The following is an 11,708-nucleotide window of genomic DNA, read 5'->3' as shown; positions in this document are numbered from 1 at the left end:
TATTGCTGGACTACAACTCCCATTGTCCTTCACTATTGGACTGTGAACACACCATTCATTTAAAGCGCATTATTTCTCCCAAATAATCCTGGAATAGTAGTTTGTTAAGGATGCTGGGAACTATAGCTTTTTGAGGAGTAAACTACACTTCCCATGATTCTTTGGGTGAAATAATGTGCTTTAAATATATGGTGTGTACGCATCCTGGTACAACAACTGCAGGAGGGCACCATTTTAGCTACAAAAATAGAGCAGAGCCAGCAATAACAGTACTATCCACAAGTGAACTAGGCCTGGACTGGTGTTTATTACTACAAGTCAGATCCCCTGGTACTGCACCAGTTATGGACATGTCTAGCATATATTTATATGAGGCATTTTGCGCTAACATTTATTTTATTTAACAAAATTTATATACTGCTTTATAACACACACACCCCATTTAGAAAAAGAGGAAGACCAAACAAGAGATGGATTGAGTCCATAAAGGAAGCCACACACCTGAACACACAAGATCTAAGCAGGGTGGTTATAACAAATGCTATTGGAGGTCGCTGATTCATAGGGTTGCCATAAGTCATAATTGACTTGCAAGCACATAACACACACCAGCTTTCGTAAACTGTTTAGGGGTGTTTTTTTCCAGTCAAGCAGTATACAAATTTTGTAAAATAAAATATAAAATAAATGTCAGTTAAAATAACTAAAATTATTGATAACAGTTAAAAACAAGTAATTAAAAACATTTTTAAAACAATTAAAACAGCAACAGACAAAAAGATTGAAATACTTCAATATCTGTGTCATAGGGTTGCCTAAACGAAAATGTTTTAAGCAGGTGTCACAAAAAGAATGCAGCGAAGGTGCCAGCTGGATGTCAACTGGCAGGAAGTTTCAAAGCTTAAGTGTTCAATGTTAAAACTGGTGGATGAAGTGGCAGTTACAGGAACTCTGGGGGAAAGTGACCACACCATACTTGAATTCTTGATTTTAACAGAAGCAAAAGCTGAGAGTAGCCATACGCACGCACTGGACTTCAGGAAAGCTGATTTTAATAAACACAGAACAATTGTGAGTACAGTTCCATGGCAAGCCACCCTAATGAGAAAAGGAGTCAAAGATGGGTAGGAGTTTCTAAAAAAGGAAATTCTAAAAGCTCAATGGCAAGCAATTCCAACAAGGAAAAAAGGGGGGAAACAACAGAAGAAGCCAATGTGGCTTCACAAAAAGCTTAGAAATGACCTGAAAACAAAAAAAGGACACACACAGGAAGTGGAAAGAAGGCCAGGCCACAAAGGAAGAGTACAGGCAGGTATCACGGCTGTATCAAGGCTAAAGCTGAGAATGAGCTGAGGCTAGCGAGGGATGCTAAAAGCAACAAAAAAGCTTTCTTCAGGTATGTCCATAACTAAAGACAGAGAAAAGAAACGGTGGCACAGCTACTCAATGAGGATGGCAAAATGATAACAGATGACAAAAGGCAGAAGTGCTCAATTCCTACTTTGGCTCAGTCGTCTCCCAAAAAAGGGTCTATGACCCTCCCGGGAAACATGAAGTAGAAGGGGCATGATTGGAGCTTGAGACTAATAGACAAACGATCAAGGAATACCTAATCACTTTGAATGATTTCAAATTGGCAGGGCCTGATAAACTGCATCCTAGAGTAATGAAGGAACTGGCTGAAGAACTCTCAGAATTGCTGTCTATTATCTTTGTGAAATCATGGAGAACTGGTGAAGTGCCAGATGACTGGAGGAGAGCTAATATTGTCTATCTTCAGCTATCTTCAAAAAGGGCAAAAAGGAGGAACCGGGTAACTACAGACCAGTCAGCCTAACATCAATCTTTGGAAAAACTCTTTAGCAGATTATAAAGCAGTCAGTCTGTAAGCACCTTGAAAGCAATGCAGTGATTACTAGGAGCCAACATGGATTTATTTATTTATTTATTTATTATTTGACTTATATCCCACCCTTCCTCCCAGCAGGAGCCCAGGGCGGCAAACAGAAATGCTAAAATCACTTTAAAACATCATAAAAAGACCTTAAAAGACATTAAAACAAAATGTTAAAAACATTTTTAAAAAAAGCTTTAAAAACATCTTTTAAAAAAGGGTTAAAACATATTATTAAAAAACATATTAAAAGCAATTGTAACACTTGTTTTATTAACACATTTGTTTTATGAAGAACAAATCCTGCCAAACCAATCTTATCTCATTTTTTGACTGGGTAACCTCCCTTGTAGACTGCGGGAATGCTGTGGATATAATATATCTTGACTTCAGCAAAGCTTTTGACAAAGTGCCCTGTGATACTCTGATTAGCAAGCTAGCTAAATGTGGGCTGGATGAAACAACTATCGGATGGATCCACAGTTGGCTCCAGAATCGTATTCAAGAGTGCTTATCAATGGTTCCTTTTCAAACTGGGCGGAAGTAACAAGTGGGGTACCACAGGGCTCGGTCCTGGGCCCAGTGCTCTTCATCAAGATTTTTTATTAAGACTTGGATGATGAGGTACAGAGCATGCTTATCAAATTTACAGATGATACAAAATTGGGGGGCATAGCTAATACCATGGAAGACAGAAAGAAAATTCAAAGGGACCTTGATAGGCTGGAGCATTGGGCTGAAAACAACAGCATGAAATTCAACAGGGATAAATGCAAAGTTCTACACTTAGGAAAAAGAAACCAAATGCACAGTTATAAGATGGGGGATACTTGGCTCAGCAGTACGACATGTGAGAAGGATCTTGGAATTGCCGTTGATCACAAGTTGAATATGAGCCAACAGTGTGATGTGGCTGCAAAAAAGGCAAATGCTATATTAGGCTGCATTAACAGAAGTATAGTTTCCAAATCGCGTGAAGTATTAGTTTATTATTTATTTGATTTATTTATTATTTGATTTATAAACTGCCCTTCCTCCCAGCAGGAGCACAGGGCAGCAAACTGTAACATCTGAATCAGGAGAGGCCGTGCAAGCCCTGGACCGCTGCCTGGACTCAGTGGTGGGCTGGATGAGGGCCAATAAACTGAGTCTGAATCCTAGCAAGACGGAGGCACTGTGGGTTGGTGGTTCCCAAGTTCGGATAATTGGTCAGTTGCCTGCTTTGGATGGGGTCGTACTCCCTCTGAAAGAGCAGGTCTGTAGTCTGGGTGTACTCCTCGATTAATCTTTGTCGCTAGAGGCCCAGGTGACCTCAGTGGCTAGGAGTGCCTTTTACCAGCTTCAGCATGTAAGACAGCTGTGGCCGTTTCTGGACTGGAATAGCCTGACCACTGTTGTCCACTCACTGGTAACCATGAAGCTCACTGGGTGACCTTGGACCAGTCACTGTCTCTCAGCCTCAGAGGAAGGCAATGGTAAACCCCCTCTGAATACCGCTTACCATGAAAACCCTGTTGAAGGCAGTCCATTTCCATTTGAGGCTGCCCTTGAGGTTGGTCCAGAAGCTGCAGCTGGTGCAAAATGCAGCGGCGAGACTGTTCATTGGGGCAGGGTATTGCGAACGTGTCACCCAATTGCTGAAAGAATTGCACTAGCTGTCCATTTGCTACCCGGCCAAGTTCAAGGTTCTAGTTTTGGTGTACAAAGCCTTATAGAGCTCAGGACCAGGATACCTGAAAGACCGTCTTACTCCTTATATACCAAGTCGATCACTGCGCTCTGCAGGTGAGGGCCTCCTGCACATACCATCTTATCAGGAGGTTTGTTCTGCACAATATAGGAAATGGACCTTTAGTGTGGTGGCACCTACCCTGTGGAATTCCCTCCCCTTAAATATTACGCAGGCGCCATCTCTGCTATCTTTTTGGCGCTTTTTGAAGATTTTCCTCTTTCAACAAGCCTTTTAAGTTGAGACCTATCCCAGTTTGTGTCTGTGTTAGAATTGCTTTTAATGTGTTTTCTTTAATAATATGTTTTTAAGCCTTTTTTTAAAAAAAGATGTTTTTAAAGCTTTTAAAAAATGTTTTTAACATTGGTTTGTTTTAATGTATTTTAAGGTCTTTTTATGATGTTTTAAAGTGTTTTTAGTGTTTCTGCTGACACCTCGCCCCAAATTTCCTGATGACTGCTCTCAAGGGCTTCATATAGATGTTAAACAGCATGGGGGACAAGATGGTGCCCTGCAGCACCCCACAGCACAACTGCCAGGGGGCCAAAAGACAGTCACCCAATGCTATTCTCTGAGAGAGACCCTGGAGATAGGATCTGTAAAACAGTGCCTCCAACACCCATCTCACCAAGTCGGCCCAGAGGGTTACCATGATCAATGGTATCAAAAGACGCTGAGATATCAGAATAGCAGGGTCGCACTCCCCCTGTCCTTCTCCCAATAAAGGTAATCCATCAGAGCAACCAAGGCCGATTCAGTCCCATAACCAGGCCTGAACCCAGACTGGGATGGGTCAAGATAATCTGCTTCATCCAAGATTACTTGCAATTGCTGCGCCACAACCCTCTCAATCACCTTCCCTAAAAGGGGGGTATTTGCAACCAGTTGGTAGGTGTCACAAACCAATGGGTCCAGGGTGGGCTTTTTCAAGACTGGTCGGATCACCACCTCTTTCAAGGCCCCTGGAACCACTCCCTCCCACAATGTTGCATTGACCACACCCTGGATCCACTCGGTCAGACCCCCTCGGCAAGCTTTAATAAGCCAAGAAGGGCAAGGGTCGAGAGGACACATTGCTGGACACATCATCACAAGCACCTTGTCTACGTCATCAGGCCGCATCAACTGAAACCGTTCCCAAGAAGTTGCAGCAGACGTTGGGGACCACTGTAGATGTGGATGGGGCATCAAGACTGCTATGTAGGTGAGCAACTTTACCCTCAAAGTGCCTTGCAAACAATTCACAGTGGGCCTCTGAAGGGTCTAAACTCACCTTTAGATTCCTTCAAGCCCTAAGATTCTATACTGTAGAGCTGAGCAATTTCAGTGCATTTGAATATTGATTTGGCTGTGGGAAGCTCTGAAGAAGCTTGGAAATGTTAATGGTCCACTACAGACATTTTTTTTTGTTTCACAGCCTACAATTATGCCACAGAGACAACTTAATTTGAAGCACCTGATGGAAACTGGCTAAGATGATTGAAGTGAATTCATCTAAACAAAACTTTCTGCAATATTCCCTTCCAGGAGGAAAATATAAGAAGATTGCATTTCATGTGTTAAATATGCTGGCATAGCGCAAGCAATAAATAAACTAATTCTTTCAAGTGAATCTTCTTTAGCATTCGTTGCTCAGCCCCTGCATAGAAAAATGGCTCATCTCAAAGAAATAATCAGTGCCTGGGTATGAGCATATGCTACAGAGTGCACTTGCAGTAAGCACCTTGCTGGATCATGGCCACTATATTTCCATTAGTTTTCCATTTCAGATTTCAGAATGTAATGCTTTATTTTTCAGGATGATCTTTTACATATATTGAACTGCCTTATACTAAGTCAGAAGCCTTGGCTGATCTATCCTAATACTGCCGACTCTACTTCCCTTCTTTGGGTGCAATCCAACTCACCTTTCCACTGGGCTGGGTGAGTTGGATGCTGCAGATCCCCAGTGGTGCTGGCAGGCTGAGCTGTGGTGCTGCAAGGAGCCTGCCAGCGCCACCAGGTGTCCGCCAGGGATGGCCAGCCTGGTGGACAGAGAGCTGGCAGAAGCCGGCAGAAGCCACAAAAATGGGGTGTTCCAGGGGCATGGTGGGGGAGGAGCCATGGGGCGGACTTATGCAAGATCCTCCTCGCATTCAGAGCCCTTCCCCAGTTTGAATAAGCATGCATAGTACTGGACTGTTAGCATATACTGTATAACACAATGAAAGAAAACCCAGAGTAAATCGGTGACACTTGTTTAACATCAGATCCAACTTGGGAGCTCCATAATTAATAATGTGAGAAAATGTAGACCCTTACCTGGAAGGCTGCTGAGTTGTCCTCCTGATGTAGTTGCTCAGCATATATAAGATGCAAGAGCACTGAATGCAGAGGATCATTTGCTATAAGGCCACTCTCACTATAAAGCTGTCTTTTTTGTTTTGTGGCTTGACTAACTGTGTTCTGATTCTTCATTGCTCACTCTCTAATCAGCTTTGGGGCGGGTGGGTAGGGAGTAGCTTATTTGAAGATGATAATATCCCTGGCTGAGGAATCAATCACATATCTTGCAAATGAAGAGAAACACCACTTTTCTGTTAGGTGGTAGCATTATTTAATTTAATCTATTTTAATTTTAATTGTTTTGTCTTAATTTTGTTTTTAAATATGTTTTCATATTGTATTGTACCCACACCTGTATTTTAATCTGTTTTTATCTTGTTGTACACCGCCCTGAGAGCTTGTCGCTAAAGGGCGGTCTAAAAGTGCAATAAATAAATAAATAAATAAATAAATAAATAAATAAATAAATAATAATGTAACACACAGCTCTCAACCAGCAAGAGTTGCTGTAGACCTGTGATGTTGACCCATACATAGGAGGACCCATCCTGGATTCTGCACCCTTGTTTGTTGTTCAAGTCAAGAACCATATCATCGACACCACTTGAGAAAAAAGTCCACACCCCCTTCAGTTCTGTCAGGATCCCAACAAAGAAAGTCAACAACCATACATGACTGCAGTTGTGCTGCTTGTGGCTGGGAATGTAACCAGAAATGTTGTGATGATTGGGGCTATTGAAGGACAGGAATCATTGTAGAACAGTCGGGATTTAAATACAGGTAGCCAAATATGATTAAAAGTATTTAATTATATTAAAATATTCAGAATATGGTATGTCAACTCTATAACATTTTAAAATAAATGCCTAGTGCTGCTCAGTTATCACAGTGCCTTTCCATTCATTGGCCAGAATACTAAAAGATGGAAGCAAGTTTATTTCTTCATGAACAATCAGCTAGAAGTTTGTCTACACACTTTCCCTTCTATATCCACAGACAAAGGGACTAGAGGCTTGCTTTATTTAATGAAAACTAAATGTTCAGGGAGTAAGCCTGGAATATTGCTGAGGGGAGCAGACCCTCATAGGCTCTCCTTTGGCTACAGTCCTGCTTCTAGCTGGCAAATTCCCATCAGTTGATCCTGCTCACTCGTCAAATTGTATCAGTTGCTGTGATCCATGTTAGTTTCATCTACTTTGGGATCCTCATAGAGGAATATGTGCTTTCACAACCCAGGTGACGGTGTGCTCAAGGTAGATCTATGTTACTAACTGATATTAATTATATACAATGGTTTTCTCCTAAAAATCCTGGGAATTGCTGTTTGTTGAGGGTGCTGAGAATTCTGTTAGAAATCTCAGCTCACTTCATAGAACCATAGTTCCCAGAATTCCTTGAAGAGAGGGTGTAGGAGTTAAGTCTATAGTGTAAATATATGCTGTCTAACAGGATACAAAAGAAGGGTAAAGGAGTCACATGACCAGCGAAAGTGTTTTCAGGGAAGTCAAAGGGACCAAGATATACATCATGCTAAGTGTACAAGATGGATATGAAATATATTCAGTAAAATAAATTTAGTACCACAGCAATAAGCTTTGTGCACCCAAATGGAAAAATCTTTCACCCCACAGTATCCCATTGTTATGCAAGTCAGAAATGAGTGGAACGTTTCCCACAAATTTCCCCTCAATGCTGCACCATGGGGTTCACTTACTCATTGAATTCCCCCCCATTCCCCTCCCCTTTTTGAATAAACTGTGTGAATAAAGCATCAGGAATCCAAGATGCTACTCATTCTCCTTGCCTCACTATAGTTGCGAAAAACCAAGTTGCGCTTTTCAACTCACTCCAGTCCTGAGGGAATAGTGCAGGCCTCAAAGACGGAAAAACAAACATGTAATTCTGCACAGTGTGGCATGATTAAAATGATCTCCATCTTGTCTTGCCCCCCTGGAGAAACTGACTTCTTGTTCAGGGGCAAGAGATAATTCACTCTCCAAGCTGGCTTGCTCCTGGGCCTTTGTGGAGAAGCTGTAAACTGTGTCAACCTGAAGTGAATTATTTATGATGGTTTTTGTGTGTGTGTGGACTGCCATTCAGTAGGGACTGAGGCCAGGAAACTCATTTTCACTTAGGAGGGACCATATTCAGAGTGGTGTCTGTAGTTTCTCTGCTAAGGTACCCAGCAACTCTCCCTCCCTTACACACAACATTCCCACCTGCATCAAGTTACTTGAATACAAACTAAGCCATATACATATTCATCTCTCTCTCTCTCTCTCTCTCTCTCTCTCTCTCTCTCTCTCTCTCTCTCTCTCTCTCTCTCTCTCTCTCTCTCACACACACACACACACACACACACACACACACACACACACACACACACACACACTTTTCTCCTGACTACAAAGAACTAGTTCTATTTCAGTGGAAAGCCACAACATTTATTACATCCCTGTCTAAAATGAACCTCAAAGCAAGCATTTCATCCTCTCTCATGTAATCATCATAAGGTAGAAAATGAAATTTCCAAAACCTAAAAGCATGCAGGAGAGTGCTTCAGGGCACTGCATGTCAGTTTTTTACTTTGATGTATGCTATTTTTTAGAGAGAGAGAGAGAGAGAGAGAGAGAGAGAGAGAGAGAGAGAGAGGATGCAGTGAGTCTTTTGTGATTTTTGTGCTATTTTTTAACTCTTTTATGGCAGACAGACAGGTGGAAGGAAAAGAAAAAAATACTGAATGATTCAAGGAGGACATTATAAAAATGCCTTTTGTAAAGTCTCCTGTCTTAAAGAGCCATGTGATGCCATAATGTAGGGATATGGCTTCAAATTGTCAGAAGGAAGTATTAGAAGAAGATGCCTTGTTAACACTGTTCAGTGCCCACATATGCTGCTTTGAGCTTGCTAAAGGAAGGAAGAAATATAATAATGAAAAAAGAGCACAAAGTTTGGTTATTGAGCTTTTATTTGGCTTTAATTTAATTTAATTTAATTTAATATGCACTTGCACATATTGATGTCCTTTTTCTCTTGGGTCTGTTTAATGCTATGATGTTAAATATTATTTCTTCCCCGGGGAAGCAAACCTGAATATTTTACTGCCATTGATTTTTGTTAGTGTTAGAGCCTTCCTCCACCACCTTTCATCATTCTCCTCCATTTCCCAAATAACGCCTATTCCTCAACTGGCTCGGTGACACTTGTCTCTGCCTAAATTCCTGTTATCCCCACTGTTCTTGCCTATTTACACTTACTGCTACTATCACCATCAGCTGGTTTTGCCATCTGCTTCCAGCACTCAGATCAGATTATATTTTGCAACTTATTCATGCAAGCCAGAAGATTTTTATGTCAATTAGCGTTATCTGTGGAATTAAGGTTGGGGGAAAGTAAGTGTTTTAAAGCATATTCGTTTGAAATTGTGTATAGTGTAGCTATAGAAAGGTTTTCCAGCTCATTTAAGTCATGAGTCTCACAGGACATTTTTGCAGTGGGCTGCAAGTCTTCTTGTTGCTCCCTCAATATGTGGGTCAAACTTCAGAACTTCCTGCACATCCTGCCATCACATCCACACCATACATTTAAAGACATGATTTCCCCCAAAGAATCATGAGGAACTGTACTTTATCCCTCACAGAGCTACAATTCCCAGTTTCCACAACAAACTACACTTCCCAGGATTCTTTGGAAGGAAGCGATATGCTTTAAATTAACTTTAAATGTATGCTGTGGGTGTAATGAAGGACACTCCTGTAAATATTGTCAGTAGCTTACCCTGCACCTTTCCTAAATTCTTCCACTAGTTATAAGAAATGTGATTGTAAACAATGCATGGGTTCTGAAGGTTGCTTCCACACGAACACCCTTTAATGTTGCTGAAGCATTGTTTTTCAACAATCGGATGTGGAATTCAAACACAGTATTTTATCCAGTAATGCCCATCTTCATGGCCAAGGTACTTCAGTAATTCTTTACTCAAGAGCAAATCCCTTTTAGCAAAGATTGTCTACTGTATTAATTAGCATCTTCTCCCTTGCAGCTTCTGCCCCCTTTATCACTTCATGTTCACCCCGGCTGGCATTCCTGATGAATCACAGATAAGCTGTCCCTGAATTGTCCTGTAATTAGTTAGTTTATGTTCCCAGGGAGGAGGAGGAAGGGGGGTTATTACTGGTCTCCTTGAATTACTATTTTTTCATTGATAGTAAAATAGCACCATTGTATTGTAAAATGGGTGGCAAACTGGTGGCCCATGGACCTCATCCATCTCACCAAATCTTTGCAGATGGCAACCAGCTTGTCTCCTCCCCAAATTTGGCACCACCATTGGTAAGAGGAGTACAGAGCACCAATGAATTTTCATCCAAATCATGGTGCTTGGAGGGGTAGAGATGTTTCAGTGTCTCCATCCAGCCCAGCACCATGATCAAAATACAGGTTGCTCTCTCATAGATTATCTATCTAGTGAGTAGGGGAGGGAGTGCTATTCATCCCAAGCATGGTGCAGAGAAGTGGAAACAATAAAAGAAACAAAAGAAAAAACTGAAAGGATAAAGCCTTCTCCTGCCCCTGGTAGGGTACAGGAAATGACCAATTCCAGGACAATTTAAAGGTCTATGACCTAACTATGAAGTCCTTGCTGCAGGGTTGGGGCAGCTGTGGTCCTCCAGATGTTCATTTCCCATTAGCCCAAGACAGCATAGCAAATGGTGGAAGTTGTAGTCCAACAATATCTGGAGGACCACAGCTTCCCCAGCCCTGCCTTACTGCTATATGGCACCAACTTTATTAAGGAGCTTGATAATCTCTGAGGTGAGATATTCTTCTGGTTCTCAGATGATTATCTGGAGAGTAGAGAAGAATTCTACCATCTCTGTTTGAGGTGGACCCTAGCTCCATATTAATCTCAAACATCATCATCATCAACATCATCATTATGTTGTTGTTGATGATGATTATGATAATCTTAAATGCAATACCAATACAAATGCAGACTGGAAAAAATCTTTACTTAAAAGGCTTGCTGGACAAGAAAACAGAGAGTTTAATATTTAAGGGGAGGGAATTCCAAAGGGTAGGTGCCACAATACTAAAGGCCCAATACCTATATTGGATGGATCCAGGGGCACTTCCAGATTATGAACCTAGTCTTTCAGGGGAAGTACAACTCCATTCAAAGTAGGTAATTGACCAATTATCCAGACTTGGAAACCACCCATCTACAGTGCTTCCATCTTGCCAGGATTCAGAGTCAGTTCATTGGTCTTCATCCAGCCCACCAACCAAGTCCAGGCATCCATCCAGGGCTTGCATGACATCTCCCAGTTCAGATGCTATAGAGAAATAGAGCTGGATAGAGAAACAGAGGAAAAGACGATACTGATGAAATCTCACCCAAATCTTCTAATGACTACTCCCAATGGCTTCATATAGATGTTAAACAGCAACGGGGACAGAATAGTACCCTAATGCACCCCACAACACAGTGACCAGGGGGCTGAAAGACAATATTACTCTCTGAAACTGGAGATAGGATCAGAAACACTGTGAAACAGTGCCTCTAATACCTATCTCACTGTTGGCTCAGAAGGTCAATGGTATCAAAAGCTGCCGAGAGATCACATAAGAATAACAGGGTTGCACTCTCCCTGTCCTTCTGATAAAGGTAATCCATCAGAGAAACCAAGGCCAATTCAGTCCCATAACCAGGCCTGAACCTAATTTGAAATGGGTTAAGACAATCTTGTTTCATCCAAG

This window comes from Rhineura floridana, chromosome 1 (genome assembly GCF_030035675.1).
Source record: "Rhineura floridana isolate rRhiFlo1 chromosome 1, rRhiFlo1.hap2, whole genome shotgun sequence".
Taxonomy (NCBI): domain Eukaryota; kingdom Metazoa; phylum Chordata; class Lepidosauria; order Squamata; family Rhineuridae; genus Rhineura; species Rhineura floridana.
Note: the sequence above shows the minus strand (reverse complement) of the source record.